The 21,911-nt window shown below is 47.8% G+C and overlaps 1 protein-coding gene across 2 annotated transcripts in view; it reads left to right on the top strand.

Moving 5' to 3' along the window:
* Positions 1–14,910: 14,910 nt before the first annotated feature.
* LOC148477805 (uncharacterized) overlaps positions 14,911–21,911 on the top strand; it is a 32,685-nt gene continuing 25,684 nt past the window's right edge. For both annotated transcript variants that reach the window (XM_088456178.1, XM_088456177.1), the window contains exon 1: positions 14,911–15,027. The gene's annotated coding sequence lies outside the window, so the exon portion shown is untranslated. The remainder of the gene's footprint in view (positions 15,028–21,911) is intronic.

Below are 21,911 nucleotides of genomic sequence, written 5' to 3'. Positions count from 1 at the left end.
CGCATATGGAACTTTTAGGAAATACATTTTACTATCTCAAATACACATAGTAATGGCAACACATACAGCTCTACAATTAATTTACTGTACAACTATTTTTATAATTTGGAACTATCCATTATATGGGCAAGAAGTTACCACCCACCGACTGGCTATATGGAGAATCCAACCATCTATCCCATACTCTATAATATTTCAGTATTATATCCCCAGCAGTATAGACATATTTTTCATGTGCAGCAACAGCTCCAACCAGAGATATCCAAGGTTTGGCCCAGAAGATGCCATCCAGTCTCTTGCTATACATACTTTAGCAAGCGTGCAAAGGTTATTAGTGTATCGCACAACAGGTTTGTCAATAATGTCGGCATCTATTACAGCCAGAACACATGCCGCAGGGGTAAGAATATCTTGAGGTACACCTGTAGAGACAATAACCCTGATCACGCGCTGCCAAGACGAATTCACTATAGGACATAACCATAGCAGATGCCAGAAATTACCATCGGAGGAGTTGCATTTGGGACATTTTGAGTCCGTCCTACCCCCTATTCTCAATAACCGGACGGGTGCCATATATACTCTATGTAATATAAAATATTGTATTTGCTGGTACCTTACAGACATAGTGGCAAGGCGAGGACTGGCAAGGGCTACACTCCAATCATCTTCTGACAATACCTCAATGTCGTTTTCCCATTGTTGTTTTATGGATACCAAGTCAGACTTATGATGCTTGTTCAGTAAGTTGTTATAAATCACAGATATCAAGCGACTAGAACTGGCAGATGGTAATAGAGTTTTAATAGGAGATTCCTGTATAGACAGAGGAACCTCAGAAAATTGGGCACTAATAGCATGCCTGAGCTGTACATAACGAAAGAAAAAATGGTTAGGGACACCAAACTCTAGCTGTAATTGATGAAAGGATTTTAAGACAGCCGCCTGAAAAATCTGTCCCAGAGACATTACTTTCCACTGACCACAAGCTTCTCCGGCCTGGATGGCATAGAGGGCCTGATTCAGAGCCGGACGCTCTGACCAGAGCGCTCGCTCTGAATCAGGGCCCTCCTACCTCTTATTGGAGCGTCCTTTTGGACGCTCGCATAGCTGTGGGTTACCACCCACAGCTATAGCGAGCGTCCATGATGATGGTCAAGACCATCGCGAGTCGCGACCATCGGGCTTGCGACGAGACCCTGTGGTAGGGTCTCGCTGCCGCAAGCCCTGGAGTGATTTTGGCTCTATCAGAGCCAAAATCACTCCCACTGACATCACTAGTGTTGTCAGTGGGGCCGGACCCAGATGGTAGGCGTTCCCATGGAAACGCCTCCATCTGGAAGCCACGCCCCCGGCACGCCCAACAAAGGGGGCGTGCTGTCACTCACCATCGACAGCACGCCCCCTTTGGTGCGAGACCCATAACGACGGCTACCCCGTCGTTATTCGGGTCTCGCGCATGCGCACGACGGAGCTCCCTCCGTCGTGCGCATGCGCACTAGGGCACCATCGACCTGCCTGCGAGCGCTCAGCAGTCGCGAGCGGGTCTGAATCAGGCCCAGAGTTCCTTGAGGCTCTTGGCATGAGCCAGCGGAGTATCTGGATCTATACCTTCTGCTTGCATTATACGCGAAACAAGTCTCCAAATAGTGATGGCCTGCCTAATTAAAGGGATATTAACTATATGTATATTATCACTCAATAGTAGACGTAAAGGCGTTAATCCTGTTTTGGACTGAGCCAATACAAGGGCAGGTAGGGATTCAGTAGTTCTATCATTTATCCATTCCCATATATGTGATAATTGTGCAGCATAATAATATAATTTAAAAAGGAGTAACGCCAGACCACCACAATCACGAGGTCTGGTCAGAGTGTCTAATTTTATCCTAACTCTCTTACTGACCCACAGTAGTGAGGACAATAGACCATCAATCTGTTTGAAAAATTTCTGAGGAATATATACTGGAGAGTGATTCAAAATGTATAGGATTTTAGGTTGGAGGACCATTTTGACTAAATTTACTCTGCCCGTTAAAGTTAATGGCAATTTACCTCATATCTGGACACGGGACTTGAGGTATTCAATCTGCGGTTGCACGTTCAATGATAAATACTTTTGCGGTATATTAGAAATCCAAATTCCCAAGTATTTAAACGTGTTAACCCACTTCAGGGGAAGATCTATGATAGGGTCTTTGGGGCAGGATCCCCTGAAAGGAAGGATACAAGATTTGTCCCAGTTATTTAGTAATCCTGAGTATTTCCCAAATAAATCAATAATGTCAAGGACCTTGGGCATAGAGATCTCATAACGCGAGATAAAGAGTAGTATGTCGTCCGCGTATAGTGCATAAATGTTTGACTGACCTCTAATCATACAAGCCAAAGGCTCAATAGCCATAGCAAATAAAATGGGTGACAGAGGGCAACCATGTCTTGTTCCCCTATACAGTGAAAATGCCGTAGAAACAAAACCGTTTACCGACACTCTCGCTACAGTGTCCATATTTAAAAGTTTTACCCACTTAATATAACCCAGGCCAATACCAAAGCGTTCCATAGTTTCCCAAAGAAACAACCACTTGACCGAATCGAACACCTTGGCGGCATCCAATGAGACAATAACAGAGGTTTGTGCATCTGCCATTTTATTTGTAAATGTGTGAATAAACGGCGTAAATTGACTGCCGTAGACTTACCAGGCATGAAGCCCGTCTGATCAGGATGAATCAATTGACTTATGACTTGATTAATCCTGGAGGCCAGAACTTTTGCTAGGATTTTTACATCTGTTGGAAGGAGTGATATAGGTCTATATGAATCGGGTTTGGTAAGATCTTTGGCCCTCATTCAGAGCCATTCGTAAGCAGCAGTTCGTTCGCTCCGAGCGATGTTTGCCAAACTGCGCATGCGTATGGATCGTTATACGCATGCGCGAACCAGTCAGTGCGGCCGAAATTCATGTGTTCGCAAAATAGCGAATGCCTGCTAATTTGAGTGACAGGATGAGGCGTATGTGGGTGGTAACAGGGGAAGGTGCTTGAAAACGGGGAGTGGAAATCAGAACGCAGGCGTGCTTAAAGGTCAAAACGGGCGTTTTATGGGTGTGCATATTTAAAACAGCAGCGTCATTGACCACGTCACTGGGTTTTTTTTAGCCAGAACTGCTCGCAAAATTGTGGTAGCAAAAACCAACCACAAGAATAGCGAGCAGTTCATACTCTGTTCGATGTACTCGATTAATCTAATAAATAGCGGACATGACGTCGGATGCGAGCGGCCAGGGGGCGTAGTTTCCCAAAAAACGACCGCAAGTTTTGTTCGCCTAGAGGCGTGAACAGACCGCAAACAGCGAACGGTTCATTTAAATAGCCACCCCTATTTTCTGGACGAGCGAGCGCAAATAGCGACCGGCTCTGAATCAGGGCCTTTGTCTGGTTTAGGTAAGACAATTATTAATGCCTCGGACATTGATTTAGGTAATGTATTATTTATATACATTTGATTAAAGATCTCAAATAATTGGGGTACAAGTATTTTCTTATGTTTTTTGTATAGCTTGAGGGGGATCCCATCTAAACCTTGAGCTTTGCCATTGGGAAACGAGTTTAATGCTACTTCAATTTCCTCTAGCGTCAAGGGAGAGTCTAAAAAATCCCTCGCCTCAGGGGAGAGTGTCGGCAGTGGAATAGCAGACAAGAATTCACGCAATTCTGGTTGAGTATATACCAACCTAGATTTGTATAATTGTTGATAATACCTTACTAACTCCTCCGCTATTTCTTGGGTGCGCACATATGTAATGGAATCTGAACCAACTAGCTCAACCACGGTATTAGATGACTTCTGCTCTATTCGAGCCAGGTTAGCCAAATACGAACCAGGTCTATCTCCTGTTGCATAATGTACATGCGAATTAAATAGAATTTTATATTGGGCCTTGTCCATTAAACAATCCTTCCATAATTTTTGGGCATCACACCATGCTTTCTGATTCATCAGATATATAAGCTAATTCTAACAATTTGCAGGAAGCTTCCATATCCAATTCTGTTTTTTTATAAAAAGACTTTAAATTAGCAACTCTCTGAATTAAAAAAACCTTTAAAAATGACTTAAATGTATCCCATAGAACAGCAACGGATAAAGTGCCACTATTTAATACGAAAAATTCTTTCCAAGCGGCCTCCAACTCTGCTCCAGTGCCCATGCGTGACAACCAGAACTGGTTAAATTTCCAGAATTGTTGACCCCGTAGACCCTCCATATCCAAACTGACTGTCAATGGGGAATGATCAGATATACCCCTAGTTTCATATACAATCTTATGAACCCTTGGCAGTAAACCTGTTGTAACTAATGCCATATCTATCCTGGAGAACGATGAATGTGTATATGTGAAGCACGAGTACTGTTTCACATTAGAATACCTCATCCTCCAGGCGTCTACCAAGCCCATTCCCCGGACCATACTTGAAAACCCGGCTCTCCTCCCCCGTATCACTGGAGCCAGTGGCGGGCTGGGCCGGGGGGCAGGGTGCCATGGGCCCCCCGGGCCGCAGCGTCATGCGTGCCGCGGGCAGTCTGTGTCACTGTGACACAGACTGCACCGCGTGTGTAGCGCTGACCGGACGGAGTTCGGTCAGCGCTACACAAGTGACAAACACGGCTCCGGCAGCTGTGTTTGTTTGGATCAGCAGCCAATGAGAGTCTGTCAGACTCTCATTCGCTGCTGCTGCGCCCACTGCAGGAGCCGCTCCATCTTCCGGCTCCCGCAGTGGGCAATGGGAGAGGTGTCATGACGTCATATGACGTCTCTCCCAGAATGCAGAGCGGCCCGGCCCGGGAAGGACAGACGGAGGAGCGGATGGCGATGGCGGGAGCGGGGATTCAGGTAAGTGGTTTTTTTGGGTTTTTTTACTACGTGTGTCTACTGGGGGGGAGGCTGGCACTACAAGGGGGAGACCACTACTTGGGGCACCACTACTGGAGGCACTGCAAGGGGGGGACTACTACTAATGGGGGCAATACAAGGGGGGGGGACCACTACTGGACTGGGGGCACTACAAGAGGGAGGGACTACTACTGGGGGCATTACAAGAGGGAGACCTCTACTGGGGGTACTACAAGGGTGAGATCACTACTGGGGGCACTACAGGGGGGAGGGCACTACAAGGGGGGACCACTACTGTGGATTATAACTCGGGGCACTTCAAGGGGGGGACTACAACTGGGGGGACTACTGGGGCACTACAAGGGGGGACTACTACTAGGGGCACTACAAGGGGAGGGGACAACTAGGGGCACTGCATAGGGGGGATCACTACTGGGGGCACTACTGGAGGCCTGCATAAGGGAGGGGGTCCTCTCCTGGGGCACAGGGGGGCACTGCATATGGGCACCACGATGGGGCTGTTCCTAATCTTTATTTTTACTTTACATTAATCCCATATGGACCCGCCTCCTCCCTGGAACACTTGAGGGGGGGGCGCCGTAGCACGCACGTTCTTCGGGCACCCTGGCTACACGCTACCCGCCTGCATGCATTTGCCCCACAGGCTAAAAGTTGCCAGCCAGCCCCTGACTGGAGCAGACGGTATGCAATCGGGAAGCTGACTGCCTTAATACCGGCAGCCAGCTTCCCGACTGTCATATCCCGGCGAGGGTGAAATGCCGGGCGTCTAGATGTAGACGCCTGGCATTTCCACGACGCCGGGAGACCGGCGCCCGGCATCCCGATCGTAGTGATGCCGGGCGCCGCGAGCGGACAGCCGCGGGGGGGAGGGTTAGGTTTAGGCCAACCGGGGGGGGACTTAGGTTTAGGCACCCCCCCCCTGGGAGGGTTAGGCACCCCCCCGGGGGACTTAGGTTTAGGCAGCGGGGAAGGGGGTGGTTAGGGTTAGGCACTTGGGGGGGAGGTTAGGGTTAGGCACCCCTAAGGAGGGTTAGGGGGGTTAGGTTAGACAATACTTACCTATCCACTATCGGGATTTCCAGCGCTGTCGGGCTTCCGCTGCCGGGAACTCTGATGCAGCCGGCGGTATTTCATACCAATTCCAAGCAGACATGCTATGCCTATGTAACAATGGGTCTAGTATATTATTAAAATCCCCCAGGCACAGAGCAGGTGTGTCCGGGAATATGGCCATAAATTCAGCCACCTTTTTAATAACCTCATGCGAGTACGGTGGAGGAATGTATATTGCCAACAATAATAAAGATATAGGGCCAAATGTAATAGGGTGAGAGTTTAGAAAAGTGAGAGTTTCTGACACTTTTTAAACTTTGCCAATGTAATAGAGTCCAAAAACAAAGTAACAGAGCGAACTCGCATGTTTTTTTAGACTTAAAAAACTCTCACGATTTAAAATCTCATTCAGATGTTTTCCCATTTTGAAGATAAAACTCAATCAATGTGAGAGTTTACTACTAAACTCTCACATTTTCTAAACTCTCAGCCTATTACATTTGGCCCATAGAGTTAATTTTGCATTTTAGGAACACATATCTACCCCAGGCATCACATTGCACCTGTTCCATTGCAAACTGGACAGTTTTACGCACTAATATGGACACGCACCTGGATGAAGAAGTATGTGTAGAATGATATGTCCAGCCTATCCACGTTTTTTTTAAAGACAACAATTTCCCCCAAACTAAGTGAGTTTCCAACAAACAAATTACATCTGAAGCATACTGTTTCACCTGTCGAAACACCAGTGATCTCTTGACTTTGTCATTTAAACCCCTCATGTTCCAAGTGAGAATATTAACCTTTTGCGATTCCGTCATTTGTCGTGCTCCTTAAAATATTCAAACAGCCTTGGCGGCATACGGAGAAAATTTATATGGTACCACACATAGCAGAAGGAAACCATTACACACAAAAACATAGTAGAATCTCCCACACCAACTAATATGGGCCTAACCCCTAAAACACCCCCCACCCTGTACACCAGACCCAACTTAGGCATACCTTGTACCAGAACGCCCTAACCCACACTATTAAACTAATCTAGGCAATACAATTAAAAAATATCACCTTAATATTAACGAAATGTAAGAAACAAGAAGCAAAATATATAATGGCAATAGAACAAAGCACATGGAGGCCTCCGTGCACGGAGTCGTCCCCCGGGAAAAACATACATCTTTGAAAATTGCAGTATAAAATTATTCGATACCTATCTAGCTGAGTAACACAGATTTCTCCACCACTAAGAGAATGTAAATCCGAGCACATAAACGGTCAGAATAATTATATTACCCGGACATTATAAAATACCGGATGGCGGAAATATGACCGTAAATATATGGTGCCAACAACAGTAGGCCCCTATCTATATACATATTACGTCTATACATATAAAATGGAGCAATGAACCACAAACCGTGTATACTATATCATAGATAGAATAGACATTGGCCGTGCAATGACAAGGGACTAATCTAACACAAGCTATCATGAAATCAGTCATTAGCCAACGCTTCCCTGCGGCGGTCCAGCCACAGCGCCGCCTCCCTCGGCGTCATGAAGAATTTGGTTTCACCATCTGCCACTACACGGAGTTTAGATGGGTATATCAAGGCGTATGAAATATTGAGGTCACGTAGACGTCTTTTATTTGGGAGAAATTGGGCCCTGTCCTTTTGTATTTCCATAGCAAAAGCCGGGAACACTGAGACACGAGTCCCGTTCCATTGTAAAGGACCACTAATGCGGGCCAATCTGAGGACAGAGTCACGGTCACGATAGTGCAGGCACTTTGCTATTAGAGTACGCGGTGGCGCCCCAGGCGGCAGGGGTCTAAAGGGTACCCTGTGAGCTCTCCCAACTGTGAAATATGATGAGAAGGAAGTAGAACCAAATGTGTCAGAGACATTTTTCCAGGAACTTTTCCGGATTGGGACCCTCCTCCTTCTCTGGTAGCCCCACGAAGCGGATATTGTTTCGCCTTAGGCGACTCTCCATGTCAGACATTTTCCTCTGTATAGAAAGAAGCTGTGAGTCCATAGAATTAACTCGGACACTTAAAGGTGTTATCTTATCTTCCAGGGTAGAAGTGCGAGTTTCCACCTCTCTAACTCTCTCCCGCACGCACTGCAGGTCATGGTGAATGATTGAGAGATCCGACTGCACTTTTCCAATTTTTTCTGACAGCCTAGTCTCGCAGGCCGTCACCGCCTCGAGAACGCGTTGCAGCGCAGCGTCTGATGGCTCAGCCGAGGCCGTCGACTGGGGATGTAGGTGGGGAGTTATCACCCCGTGCAGTAGAAGTGGACTGAGCAGGGGGTACCCTGGAGAATTTCTCCAACTTCGCCACAGCCGCAGAATTCTTCCCCATCATGAGATTATATTCACAGGAGAGGGTCTGGGCGTATATTACTGTATAATGCAGAAAATAGTGATGCATAGGAGAAGATATAGACGGCCACTCCTTTTAAGTATAGAACACAGACGAGAGATATATTGATAGCAGCAGTTGACAGGGGATATGATGAAGAGTAGGCTATTTCCGCCTTTATAATGCTGTGAGGGTGTGAACAGCACTGCTGTATGTCAGAAGCACCAAGCCCACTGTGAAGGACAAGGGGGAGCCACACACACTAGCAGCCACTGCAGGGATACCTTTGAATATAGTGCTGCTCCTCCGGCAGCCTCCGATATATGTAGCGCCTCTGAGAAGACAGAGACAGCCGCCGGGACACTGCACTCACGGGGAAGATGGCGCCGGTGGGACACGTGACCAGGCCCCTCCGCACTCGGACTCCGATTGCCGGATAACACAGCCCTCGCAGCCGCAAACAGGCTGCTCTCCACAGCCACTATACCTTCAGCCAGATGGGTATCGAGAAGGAATCCCGGGGGAGCCGTCAGGATGTTCAATCCGGATAGATGGGACCGGAGAGCGCACCAAGATGTGGCCACGCCGCCCCGAAATGTTTCAGCTTTAAGTCGGCTGTCTTTTTGCATCAGGTGGTTCACACGGGAGCATACTTGCCGATATTTCGGCAGGGGAATCCGGCAGGGGGCTGGCAGGTCCGTCCAGCAGGGAGGATGGAGGCGGGTCAAATAGGCGGAGTGGGGGGGTGCCGACGCGATCGCGTCATAGTGGCCCCGCCCCCCGCCTTATAATGCCAATATTACTGGCATTATAAGGAAGGGGGCGGGGCTACGATGACGCGATTCAGCACGAATCGCGCCATCACACCCCCGCACCGCCCAATTTTGCAGCTGGCATGGGGGTTAGCGGGGCTTTCCGGGGGACTTGCCTAGTCTTGCGGGATGTCGGGAGCGGCACCCGATTTTCGGGAGGCTCCCGACAGTCCCGGGAGAGTAGGCAAGTATGCACGGGAGTGAAGCTGTTTTCATGTCCTGTCTGTGGGAAATGCTTCATCCAAAAGTCAAAGCTTAAAATACATCAAATGATTCATACAAAAGTGTGACAAAATTATATTTATTAAATGTGTGTGTTATGAGAAAATATTTTGTGTGACTTTATTTGTTGGTTGATTAGGGCGGGTAGTTGTGGGGGGAGGGGGGGAATTGTTTCAGAAACTTATTAAGAGTTATGAATGAAAATACATTTTCCCTGTGAGGTAAAATATTTTTCAAAATCCTGTGAAGTAAAATATTCTTCAAAATCCTGTGAGGTAAAATATTCTTCAAAATTACCCTAATTTCTGTGCAGGATGAGGTGCGGCAATGGCAGGGCAAGATTAACCCCTCCTTTCTCCTCGTACCTTACCCACTTTTTAGTCCCTGTTCTCCAGTGTCTCTGGCCGCTCCAAATAATCCACCTTAAATAAGTCAAAAAGCGGCATTTGCTGCTGCTCTGGCCCACAGTTTATCGCCCTGCATCCTGTGGCTTTGTGGGTGATAGCCAGCTTTCTCGTGTCCTCCCACCAGTATCCCAAGGGAGAAATTAGTCCCAAGGTTGGAGTGATTGCTACAGCCATCAAGCAGCGGATAAACAAGGATACTGCTGGGAGCCCTGTGGCACCATCCAATGAAGTCTAATCTGGAACTTACTCCTGTAGCCCCTCTTCTGTCTCCACTGGCCAGTAACGAAGGGGATCATAAATAATTGCATATCCAGATGGGATAACTCTGATACTGTCCCAAATCCTCCACTGGTAATTCCCATCCTGAAACGTACAACCATCAGCTGCCACCTGGAAGGAGAACAGTGCCGGGGAGTCCAGAGCGACTGCTCAGAGCTCATTACACAGTGTGTTCCATGACTGGCCCTGCAGCTGTAGTGCTGCCAATACTTGGGGTTCTGTGAGCTTATGTTTAGCTCTTTTGTAGGGATGTGGAGGCTCGGATTAGTTCGGATTTTCCCGCCAAATTCTGATTTTTGTTTCTTCCCGTCAAAAATCTAGTCTCAGAAAGAGGCAAAACGTCATCTTTCATGGACAAACATCTTTGTCCAGGAATAATATTTGTCCATGAAATATGACGTTTTGCCTCTTTCTGAGACTAGATTTTTGGCGGGAAAATCTGAACTAATCCGAGCCTGCACATCCCTACTCTTTTACCATTCAGGGTCTGATTCGGGGGCATGTCTGTGCCTGCAACTGCGATTTTGTACGCAGTGGTTAAGGCCTCGGCGACTTACTTCTGACTGATATTCTGAGCGACCAAAGTGTTGTACAGAACATCGACGGTGCGAACAATGGTGCATCTTAGTATGCAAGCGGCTCATTTGACACACTCTAGGGGCGTTTCCATGCAAATCCCAACGGCTGTGTAATTTGCATATTTTCGCACAACAGCTGCGTAAGGCATAGTTGCCTTCACAGGATTCGCGGTCCCCTCTGAATAGGGCCCTCAGTCAGGTCTGTCTTATGTGCTCCCTGATAATATCCAGTACTGCAAGGTATTCAGGATTACATAATTCAGGTAACAAAAGCCACAGAGCCTTTTAAACAACCCTACCTTAAAGGGGTCTATAAACACTGATTGCCCTGGAGTGGTGTCCCAATCCCTCAGACACATTGGGGCTGGTTCAGAGATGTTCGTTAATTCGATGTTAACGCACATATCCAATGTTTTAAGATCTGCACAGGTGCCGCACTGGATCTGAGTCTGCAATGACATTTGCAGTACCAAAAAGCCACCGCATGATTGACATGCTGCTGCCATTTTTGGGTGTGCTGAAGCCAGTGGCTGCGTCCTTGGACCTGGCTTCACTGGCTCTGGCAGTGTGATTTTACCGGACGGTCTGAGGTCCCTGAGGGTTACACAGATGTCCGATGTTCCCGCAGTTGATCCGATGGCACACAGCATCGGATGAGAGAAGAAGGCAATAGGTGTCTCCTGTACAAAAGATGCCTAATTTCACACAGCCGCTGTAGCAAAGAATAGCGTGTGAATAGCGTCCATCTCTGAATCTGGCCCATTGTTCACTCCTCTGCCAGTGGGTCAGGGACTCATCCCTATGTCCTCCTGTTTTTTTGGCAAGCCCACAAAGTAGAAATGTCTGGTGCCAAATGAAGAACCAGGCACAAAAGTGCAGTCAATCATTAGGACTGTGGTGTCTGGTGGCTCTTTCCTCTCTGATGTAAGCTCCTTCCTGGTATCTGCCCTTGAGTCATTGGCTTTTGTCCTCCAAATGTGACTGCAACCATCTCTCCATCTTGTAGCTCAGCACATGGGTAGGTGTCACGTACCTCCATTATCACCAAAGGTAGCTCTTCCTGTTGGCTTTTGGTGGTAATATCATCTCTGTGGAACCTCTGTCTTCTCCCCAGAGCTGCGACTAGTCAGATACCTACACTGCTTGAAGCATTAACCCAGAGGTTCCCAAACCCGGTCCTCAAGGCACCCTAACAGTCCAGGTTTTAAGGATATCCATGGTTGAGCACTGGTGACTTAATTAGTACCTCAGTCAATTTAAACATCTGTTCTCCACCATGGATATCTTTAAAACCTGTTGGGGAGCCTTGAGGGTCATGTTTGGGAACCTCTGCATTAACCCCATGAGTATCTGAGGTCATGGCGTACCTGCTGCAATGGCTGCCTGACTGCACAAAGGTGAGGGCGTGAGTGGCGAGGACAGGAAGGAATATATTAAACTTTCCTGCCAGAGATGGCGTAGCTCTCTGTTGCTCTCTGAATCGCTCTCCCTTTACTAGTGTATGGGGAAGAGAGTTTCACTCTAAGCAGGAGCACCCAGGGGCAGAAACTATGGGAGACAAAGGAGGCACCTGACCGTGGGCTCCAGCTCTGAAGGGGCACCTCATCCATTGTCCACAACATATTCACCCCACTTATGGCTGTAACTATGTACTCGGAGTGTACCATCATGGCCGCCCAATACATGGCACCTCTTCCCGGCACCTGAGAAGCCACCATACACTAGTGGAGAGCTCCATGTCAGACCACCAGCTGCTGGGTGGGTGGGCATCTGGAATGAACTTACGCCACTGGGAGCATCACTGGAGAAATCTTAGATTACTACATGGTGACTCCCTTCTCTGAATAGGATGAAGAGGCAAAAATCATCAGTGAAACAGGGCTTCTCACTTCTGCATGGATAGAGCCCTATGGGCCTCATTCAGAGTTGTACACTAACTGCACGCAATGCCGATATGCAGGCAGTTGGCCAATGTTGGAAGTACTACACCTGCTTCTCGATGGTTACCGCCGGGAGACGCAGAACAAATTTGGATGCAGGAGCCGTGGATTTCAGTGGGCTTTCCTGGGAGGTATCGGGGATGGTTAGGCAGATATGGGTGTCTAAAGACGCAGTATAAATAATATACGTATATATATATACTACACGCGCGCGCGCGCGCACACACACACACACAACACAAAAGTCATAGGATAGGTGCATAGTATCATGTAGGACCCCCCCTCTAACCCGGCAAAGCGCAGCAACTGGGCGTAGCATCGATTCACCAAGTAGAAGGAAGACCATTGGAGAGATGTTGACCCATGCCATCTGGATAGCCTCCTACACCTCCCTGATATTTGTAGGTGCATTTGGGTGTGAATGGACCTCTCCACCACATCCCATAAATGCTTGATTGGGTTAAAGTTGAGTGAACGTAGTGGCCACACCATTCATCTGTACTCTCCAGAATGCTCCTCGAACCAATTGTGGACAATTTAGGATGGATGACACTGCATTATCCTGCCTTCCAAGAGGTATTCCCGGTACACACGTGACACCGTAGATCGAGGATTGTTGAATGACCCTGCAACATCGGAAATAGAATGTCCCTTGATCGAACTCCTATAATTCACATCTCCGTGGCGTGAGCAGCCTAGCCAATGTTCAAACTGACAAATGAGATGTCAGTTTACAACTGACGCAGGTCTAGGCATTTCCAAGACATCACTACGGTGATGCCACATACCATGACTTTTGGCACGTCAGAGTGTATGTATGTATATATAGATATAATTAACCCTAGTGTGTATGTATGTAAGCTCCACTGGGGCAGGGACTGATGCGAATGGACAAGTATCCTCTGTAAAGCACTGCAGAATATATGTGCTCTATATAAATATCTGGGAATATATATATATATACATACTATGGGGATCGTTATGAAATACCGACGCCGGAAGTCCGGCAGATGAAGATCCCGATGGTGCCTGGTAAGTATTCTAACCCTCCCCTCCCCCTTCACAACCCTCCCTTAGGGGTGCCTAACTCTATCCTACCCCCTAGTGCCTAAACCTAAGCCGTGCGGCTAAAAGATCCCGACGCCCGGCTTACCTACGTTCGGTATGCCGGGCGTCGGGATTTCGGCGTGGGGCTGATGATAGGCGTTGGTATTTAGATGCCTATCATTAGTCCCATGCCGGGATTCCACAGTCGGGAAGCCGGTGGTTGGCATTTTGACAGCCGGTTTCCTGACTACATACCATACTGTGTATCAGAGCTCTAACTAGACTTTTTGGTGCCCTGTGCCAGAAAGAGCATTGGTACCCCCCCCCCCCCATTTTTTAAATAGGGACATAAGCTAGTACACTTGAAAAAGGGCCATGGCCTCGTGGGGAAGGGCCAGGGAAGAGATAGGTGAGGCCAGGAGATGCTGGGGATAAAAGAAGAGGAAGTGAGAATGATAATAAACAGGAAAAATTGACAGGACCAAACAGCGCCCCCTGCAGTGCCCTGTGCCATGGCACAGGTCGCTCCAGCCTAGTTACAGCCCTGCTGTGTATGTATTTATATATCAAGGGTATGGCCAAGATCAGCCAAATGAGGGCACTCGCCAGACAAAGTCCAAATATTGTATTTATTAGGTCACCAATATCACACAAGACAGTCGACGTATCGGCCTCGAAGGGTCATTATCAAGACCAAAATACAGAAGTAGCTCATCACAGCAGACAATCAGGAAGTATATACATACTGTGTATTATTATTACTACCAGTTATTTATATAGCGCACACATATTCCGCAGCGCTTTACAGATAATATTTGCCCATTCACATCAGTCCCTGCCCCAGTGGAGCTTACAATCTATGTTCCCTATCACATGCTCACACACATACACACACTAGGGTTAATTTGTGTTGGGAGCCAATTAACCTACTAGTATATTTTTGGAGTATATGTGTGTGTATGTATATGTATATATCTATATATATATATATATATATATATATATATATATATATACACACACACGTGTAAACAATAATAGCTCTGTGTGAAATGTGCATGGGTAAAGTAAAACATAGGACACAGCTCCTGACATCTAACAGCGGAAGACTTATTTACTACTAAAGGCAAATTCTGGGATCTCACATTCCATTCTCAGCGTCCGAAGTGCCAGCGCATGCCTGCAGTAACCACTAGAGGGCACTGCAGGTATAAGAGAACAGAGCATACTAAAGAGGCCTGAGACGCAAAACCCGGACAGCGAGTAATATGATTGGCGGAAGTTACACACAGGCAGGAGGAGGGAATCTTCTCTATTCACGAATACATCTTCCAGGTCAGACAGCTCTAGTGGGGACTGGGAGCAGGGAGAAAGCATCACTACAGCTGTAACCGGTAATTGCATCTATTATATGTCTGTGTTTTGTCATTTTTCCCCCATAATACAGGTGGAGCAGACTTTTGTGTCCTAGGGAGGTGTGACCATTTATTTACACTTAATTTCAATGACAGCAAGAAGTCCTATCCTTTAGGACATAGAAGAGGTTATTTACTGAAGTGTAATAGTTAAATATTAAAAAACCTGTAACAACCAGTCATCCATTCGCTTTCTTTGAATGACAACAGGTACTAACTAGACACATCAATTGCCTGCAATAATGTCATGCAATTACTTAGAAAATAGCCAACATATAGTATTACATGGTACAAGCAGATACTGTTGCAAGCTGGAAAAGTGTCATCATTTTACTATATATATATATATATATATATATATATATATATATATATATATATAATGTAGAAAGTGATAGCAGCGGCACTCCTTAGTAATAAATCAATAAACAGATGAAGTTCTAAACTTCTTTACTTCAACGTTTCAATCTTTTGGATTTTCTTCCTGACGAAAATCCAAAAGATTGAAACGTTGAAGTAAAGAAGTTTAGAACTTCATCTGTTTATTGATTTATTACTAAGGAGTGCCGCTGCTATCACTTTCTACATTATAGTTTTTTGTTACTTGCGGAGGGCACCCGAAAATCACTGACTGAGGAGGAGTGCCAAGCTTTATGCCATTTATTATATATATATATATATATATCCAATACAATGCCCCAGCACTCCTGCACTCTGTGTGATGGGGCATATAGCCCTAACTTGCTTCGGTGCCCTCCAAGGAGGTCAGTACCCCCAATTAATAATAGCCCAAGAAACAGGCGGCACTCGGAGTCTCATAACAAGAATAACCTCAACGGAGGGATTTAATGGGTCAACGTTTCGAGGTGCAGCTCACCCCTTCCTGTCCTATAGATATATTGTATTATTACCTGTAACTATATCCCACACCCTGTGTCACCATCCATGTCACCTACTAGTCCTGTCCTATAGATATACTGTATTATTACCTGTAACTATATCCTACACCCTGTGTCACCATCCATGTCACCTACTAGTCCTGTCCTATAGATATATTGTATTATTACCTGTAACTATATCCCACACCCTGTGTCACCATCCATGTCACCTACTAGTCCTGTCCTATAGATATACTGTATTATTACCTGTAACTATATCCTACACCCTGTGTCACCATCCATGTCACCTACTAGTCCTGTCCTATAGATATACTGTATTATTACCTGTAACTATATCCTACACCCTGTGTCACCATCCTTGTCACCTACTAGTCCTGTCCTATAGATATACTGTATTATTACCTGTAACTATATCCTACACCCTGTGTCACCATCCATGTCACCTACTAGTCCTGTCCTATAGATATACTGTATTATTACCTGTAACTATATCCCACACCCTGTGTCACCATCCATGTCACCTACTAGTCCTGTCCTATAGATATATTGTATTATTACCTGTAACTATATCCTACACCCTGTGTCACCATCCATGTCACCTACTAGTCCTGTCCTATAGATATACTGTATTATTACCTGTAACTATATCCTACACCCTGTGTCACCATCCATGTCACCTACTAGTCCTGTCCTATAGATATATACTGTGTTATTACCTGTAACTATATCCTACACCCTGTGTCACCATCCATGTCACCTACTAGTCCTGTCCTATATATATATATATATGTGTATTATTACCTGTAACTATATCCCACACCCTGTGTCACCATCCATGTCACCTACTAGTCCTGTCCTATAGATATACTGTATTATTACCTGTAACTTTATCCCATACCCTGTGTCACCATCCATGTCACCTACTAGTCCTGTCCTTTAGATATATTGTATATTACCTGTAACTATATCCCACACCCTGAGTCACCATCCATGTCACCTACTTGTCCTGTCCTATAGATATACTGTATTATTACCTGTAACTATATCCTACACCCTGTGTCACCATCCATGTCACCTACTTGTCCTGTCCTATAGATATACTGTATTATTACCTGTAACTATATCCTACACCCTGTGTCACCATCCATGTCACCTACTAGTCCTGTCCTATAGATATACTGTATTATTACCTGTAACTATATCCTACACCCTGTGTCACCATCCTTGTCACCTACTAGTCCTGTCCTATAGATATACTGTATTATTACCTGTAACTTTATCCCATACCCTGTGTCACCATCCATGTCACCTACTAGTCCTGTCCTTTAGATATATTGTATATTACTTGTAACTATATCCCACACCCAGTGTCACCATCCATGTCATCTACTAGTCCTGTCCTATAGATATACTGTATTATTACCTGTAACTATATCCCACACCCTGAGTCACCATCCATGTCACCTACTTGTCCTGTCCTATAGATATACTGTATTATTACCTGTAACTATATCCTACACCCTGTGTCACCATCCTTGTCACCTACTAGTCCTGTCCTATAGATATACTGTATTATTACCTGTAACTATATCCTACACCCTGTGTCACCATCCATGTCACCTACTAGTCCTGTCCTATAGATATATTGTATTATTACCTGTAACTATATCCCACACCCTGTGTCACCATCCATGTCACCTACTAGTCCTGTCCTATAGATATACTGTATTATTACCTGTAACTATATCCTACACCCTGTGTCACCCTCCATGTCACCTACTAGTCCTGTCCTATAGATATACTGTATTATTACCTGTAACTATATCCCACACCCTGTGTCACCATCCATGTCACCTACTAGTCCTGTCCTATATATATAGTGTATTATTACCTGTAACTATATCCCACACCCTCTGTCACCATCCATGTCACCTACTAGTCCTGTCCTATAGATATACTGTATTATTACCTGTAACTATATCCTACACCCTGTGTCACCATCCATGTCACCTACTAGTCCTGTCCTATAGATATATTGTATTATTACCTTTAACTATATCCCACACCCTGTGTCACCATCCATGTCACCTACTAGTCCTGTCCTATAGATAAATTGTATATTACCTGTAACTTTATCACACACCCTGTGTCACCATCCATGTCACCTACTAGTCCTGTCCTATAGATATATTGTATTATTACCTGTAACGATTTCTACTTCAGGGTCCATAGGGGGTCCACAGGGTTGACCTTGGGGTATAGCTGGATCTGGATCCATGGGCACCACGCAGTTAAAGCTTTGCTGCTCCCAGGATGCACTTGGGTCCGTCCTCCTCTATACCCCGCCCCCGGCCACAGGCACCTCAGATTTTATTATTTTATTTTTACTGTCTTCAGAGCGACAGCATCAGACTGTCCATCTGGACGTCTATGCTGCCGCTCCAACAGCCCCTCTGGTGCTGCGACGCCGGTACTGATCCGGGGATCGCAGCGGGACCCCGGAGTCAGTACTAGCGTGGCTCCGGGACCACCCAAGGACTGCTGCCGGACTGAAGGGGCCAGGTAAGCCGCGTGCAGCGCTGTCAGCGCTGCACGCGGGGAAAATGCAGTCTTCATGCCGCCGGTCTCTGGGGACAGACCGGCGGCGCTAGTAGCGGCGGCGGGCTCCCCCTCTTCAGGAATACTCCGCGTGTCCGCTGGCCCCCGGGGTGTAAGTACCGGCGGGGAACCGGCTTCCCCGGGGGTTTAGTACTAGCAGGGGAGGCAGCCTTCCCTGCTTCAGCGCTCCTCCCCTCAGCCCAGCGCGCCTTCTCTCATGTGTGCTGGCGTCGCTGGGCTGTTATCTCCTGGCCACTCCTCCTCAGAGCTCTCCGGCGGCCATCTTCCCCAGGCAGCATCGCAGAGCTCCCAGGCAGGCTTCCAGTGGACCAGTCCCCCTGCGTACCTCTCCCCCTGCAAAGGACAGTGTTCGCAGCGCTATAGCCCTCCCAGACACTGAATCTGGGAGGTTGATTGTAGCGGAAGGTGCAGTGAGTATAACTTCTCTGCATGGTATGTGACTATTGCTAGTGCTGCTGTCTGTGCTTATTTTCTACTTACTGTCAGCTTTTTACCTATCCCTTTCCTTCTCCTACGGCCCGCAGGTGAGTGGGGGAGGGGTGTTCTTTCTGTGTACCTCACTTATATAAATCTACGTATTTGTGAGGTCCGTCACATACTGCGGTGTGCTCCTCAGTACCATATTGTGGGCTGTTTGGGTTGCATACTTGGGAGTGCGTGGGTGTTATACGCCTTACCTTGTTTCGGTGAGACACTTTTTTTGCAAAAAAGTTTGTGTCATGTCTGATGAGGGGAATGAGCGCTCCGAGGCTCCTGTGTTATTGTCCTGCCGACGCTGTTCAGCAGGGGTTGACGGGGCAGATTTGTCTCAGGACGGTCTGTGCGGGCGGTGCCAGTTGGTACCTGGACCCTCTAAACCCCCGGTGGCGCAGGATCCTCCGTGGGCAATGTTTACGCAAGTGCTGGCGTCAATCGCGGACCGACTTGCGGTCCCGACTGCGGCCCCTTCTAGGGCGTTGCCCCAGCCTACCATGCCCCGTTCCCCGGGTGTGACTCGTCTGGTGCAGTCTCCTCCCGGGTCTCAGACTGTGGGTCCTTATGCGGGTTTGCTGGTATACGTGCAATCCCCCACGGTGCCGCAGCAGTCGATGGTACCTTTTCAGGGGTATCCTCAGGCAGTACCCCCGCCTTGGGTGGACGTCCTCTCCAGCTCTGTTCAGAGTCTGGCGGCTTCGTCATCGGCTTTTCAACATATGTTGCACAGTGATTTGCCCCCACGGGCGTCCAAGCGTTCCGTTCCGGCTTCACTGGCGGCTCAGTTCACGGACACGGACGTGTCTTCGGATGACGGGGAGATCCTTGAAGACTCTGACTCGGATGCCGGGGCCCAGGAGGTGGAGGCTAAGTCTTCCATTAATGTGCCGGCATTGGTTAGGGCGGTGCGGGCCATCCTTCACATTGAGGAGGATGTGCCCGCCCCCAGGTCAAAATACCCAAATTTTAAAAAGGCCAAGGTAGCTTCGACGGTTTTTCCCCTGTCCGATCAATTGACGGATCATATGGCAGGGGCCTGGCAGTTGCCCAGCAAGAGGTTCCAACCGCAGAAGCGGTTGGCTTCGAACTATCCGTTTCCGGAGGCTCATTGCAGGAAGTGGGAAACTCCTCCAGTGGTGGATTCCCACGTTACCCGCTTAATTAAAAGCGCTACGCTGCCTTTGCCGTCGATCTCCTCCCTGAAGGATCCCACGGACAGGAAGGTGGAGACTTGTTTGAAGTCTATCTACTCTCTCTCGGGGGCGGTGGCCCGTCCGTCCATGGCCATCTCTTGGGTGGCTAAGGCCATCGAGAGCTGGGCCAATGCTTTGGAGGATACCTTTCCGGAAGATGCTCCGGAGATCCAGAGAGCGTTGATAGGTCAAATGAGGGATGCGGCTTCCTACATTGGGGAAGCATCGTTAGACGCAAGCCTGCTAACCTCTCGGGTGTCGGCTGCAGCTGTGTCGGCGCGTCGGTCCTTGTGGCTGAGGTCTTGGATAGCTGACGCTGACTCTAAAAAGGGACTGGAGGCCTTACCTTTTAATGGGGAGTTGCTTTTTGGTCCAGACTTGGACAAAATTGTGGACACTCTGGCTAAGTCTAAATCAGCCTTCCTCCCTTCGGCTTCTGCTTCTACCAAGGTACGGAGCTCTGCTTTTCTGTCCTTTCGGGTTCAGGGCAAGGCAAAAGGTCAGTCCTTCCCGAGGCAGTCGACAACCAAGGCCGCTTCTAAGCCCAAGAAGCAGCCCTGGAGTGCCAGGCGCCCTTCTTCCAAGCAGGAAGATAAACCTTCTGCCTGATGGGACGGGCCCTCCTCTGGGGGACCCCAGAGTGGGAGGCCGACTTCTTCTATTTGCCCAGTGCTGGCACAATACCACCACGGATGCCTGGGTTCGAGAAGTGGTCTCCCAGGGGTACGCCCTGTCTTTTCGGCACAGACCGCCCCACCAGTTTTTCTGCAGGAGTCCTTCTCAGGATACGACCAAGTCTTTACAGATTCAGGAAGCTATAGAGTCCTTGCTGACAGCAGGGGTCATTGTTCCCGTTCCTCAATTACAACGAGGGACGGGGTTCTATTCTTCTCTGTTTCTGGTGCGGAAACCCAATGGTTCTCATCGCCCTATTCTCAACTTGAAGTCTCTGAACAAATTCCTCAGAGTTCCCAAGTTCAGGATGGAAACATTACGTTCCATCATTCTGGCGATGGAACCGGGGGATTACATGGTGTCCCTGGATATCCAGGACGCCTACCTCCATGTTCCGATAGCACCTTCGCACCAGCGGTATCTGAGGTTCGCTATCCTTCAACACCATTACCAGTTCCGGGCGCTACCCTTTGGTCTCTCCACGGCACCGAGGGTGTTCACGAAGATTATGGCGGTCATGGCCGCATATCTTCGGAACCAGAATGTACGGCTACTACCGTATCTGGACGACCTCCTGTTGCTGGCGAGTTCCCCGGAGGTACTGCTTCATCATCTCCACTTGACGGTCGCTTGCCTGCAAGCGCACGGGTGGCTGATAAATTGGAAAAAGTCCTCCCTGATTCCATCTCAGCGGATGGTTCATTTGGGAGCCCTGCTGGATTCTCGTCAGCAAAGGATCTTCCTAACCCCGGAGAAGGTCTCCTCCCTGCAGCTGAGGATACACAGTTGCCTGAGCAGTTGCCGCCTGTCGGTCCATTCGGCTATGGGGGTTTTGGGCTCCATGGTGTCAACATTCGACATGGTGGAATTTGCCCAGTTCCATTCCCGGCCTCTGCAGGGGCTGATTCTATCGGAATGGAACGGGTTACCTCACCGGATCCGCTCTCAGTTGCTGGTGTTGGCCCCGGAGGTTCGGCAGTCTTTGGCTTGGTGGCTTCAGACA

The sequence above is a fragment of the Taudactylus pleione genome, unplaced genomic scaffold (genome assembly GCF_031769625.1).
Source record: "Taudactylus pleione unplaced genomic scaffold, aTauple2 ptg000689l, whole genome shotgun sequence".
Taxonomy (NCBI): domain Eukaryota; kingdom Metazoa; phylum Chordata; class Amphibia; order Anura; family Myobatrachidae; genus Taudactylus; species Taudactylus pleione.
The sequence above is the reverse complement of the archived record's forward strand: the minus strand, read 5'-3'. Positions and strand labels throughout refer to the sequence as shown.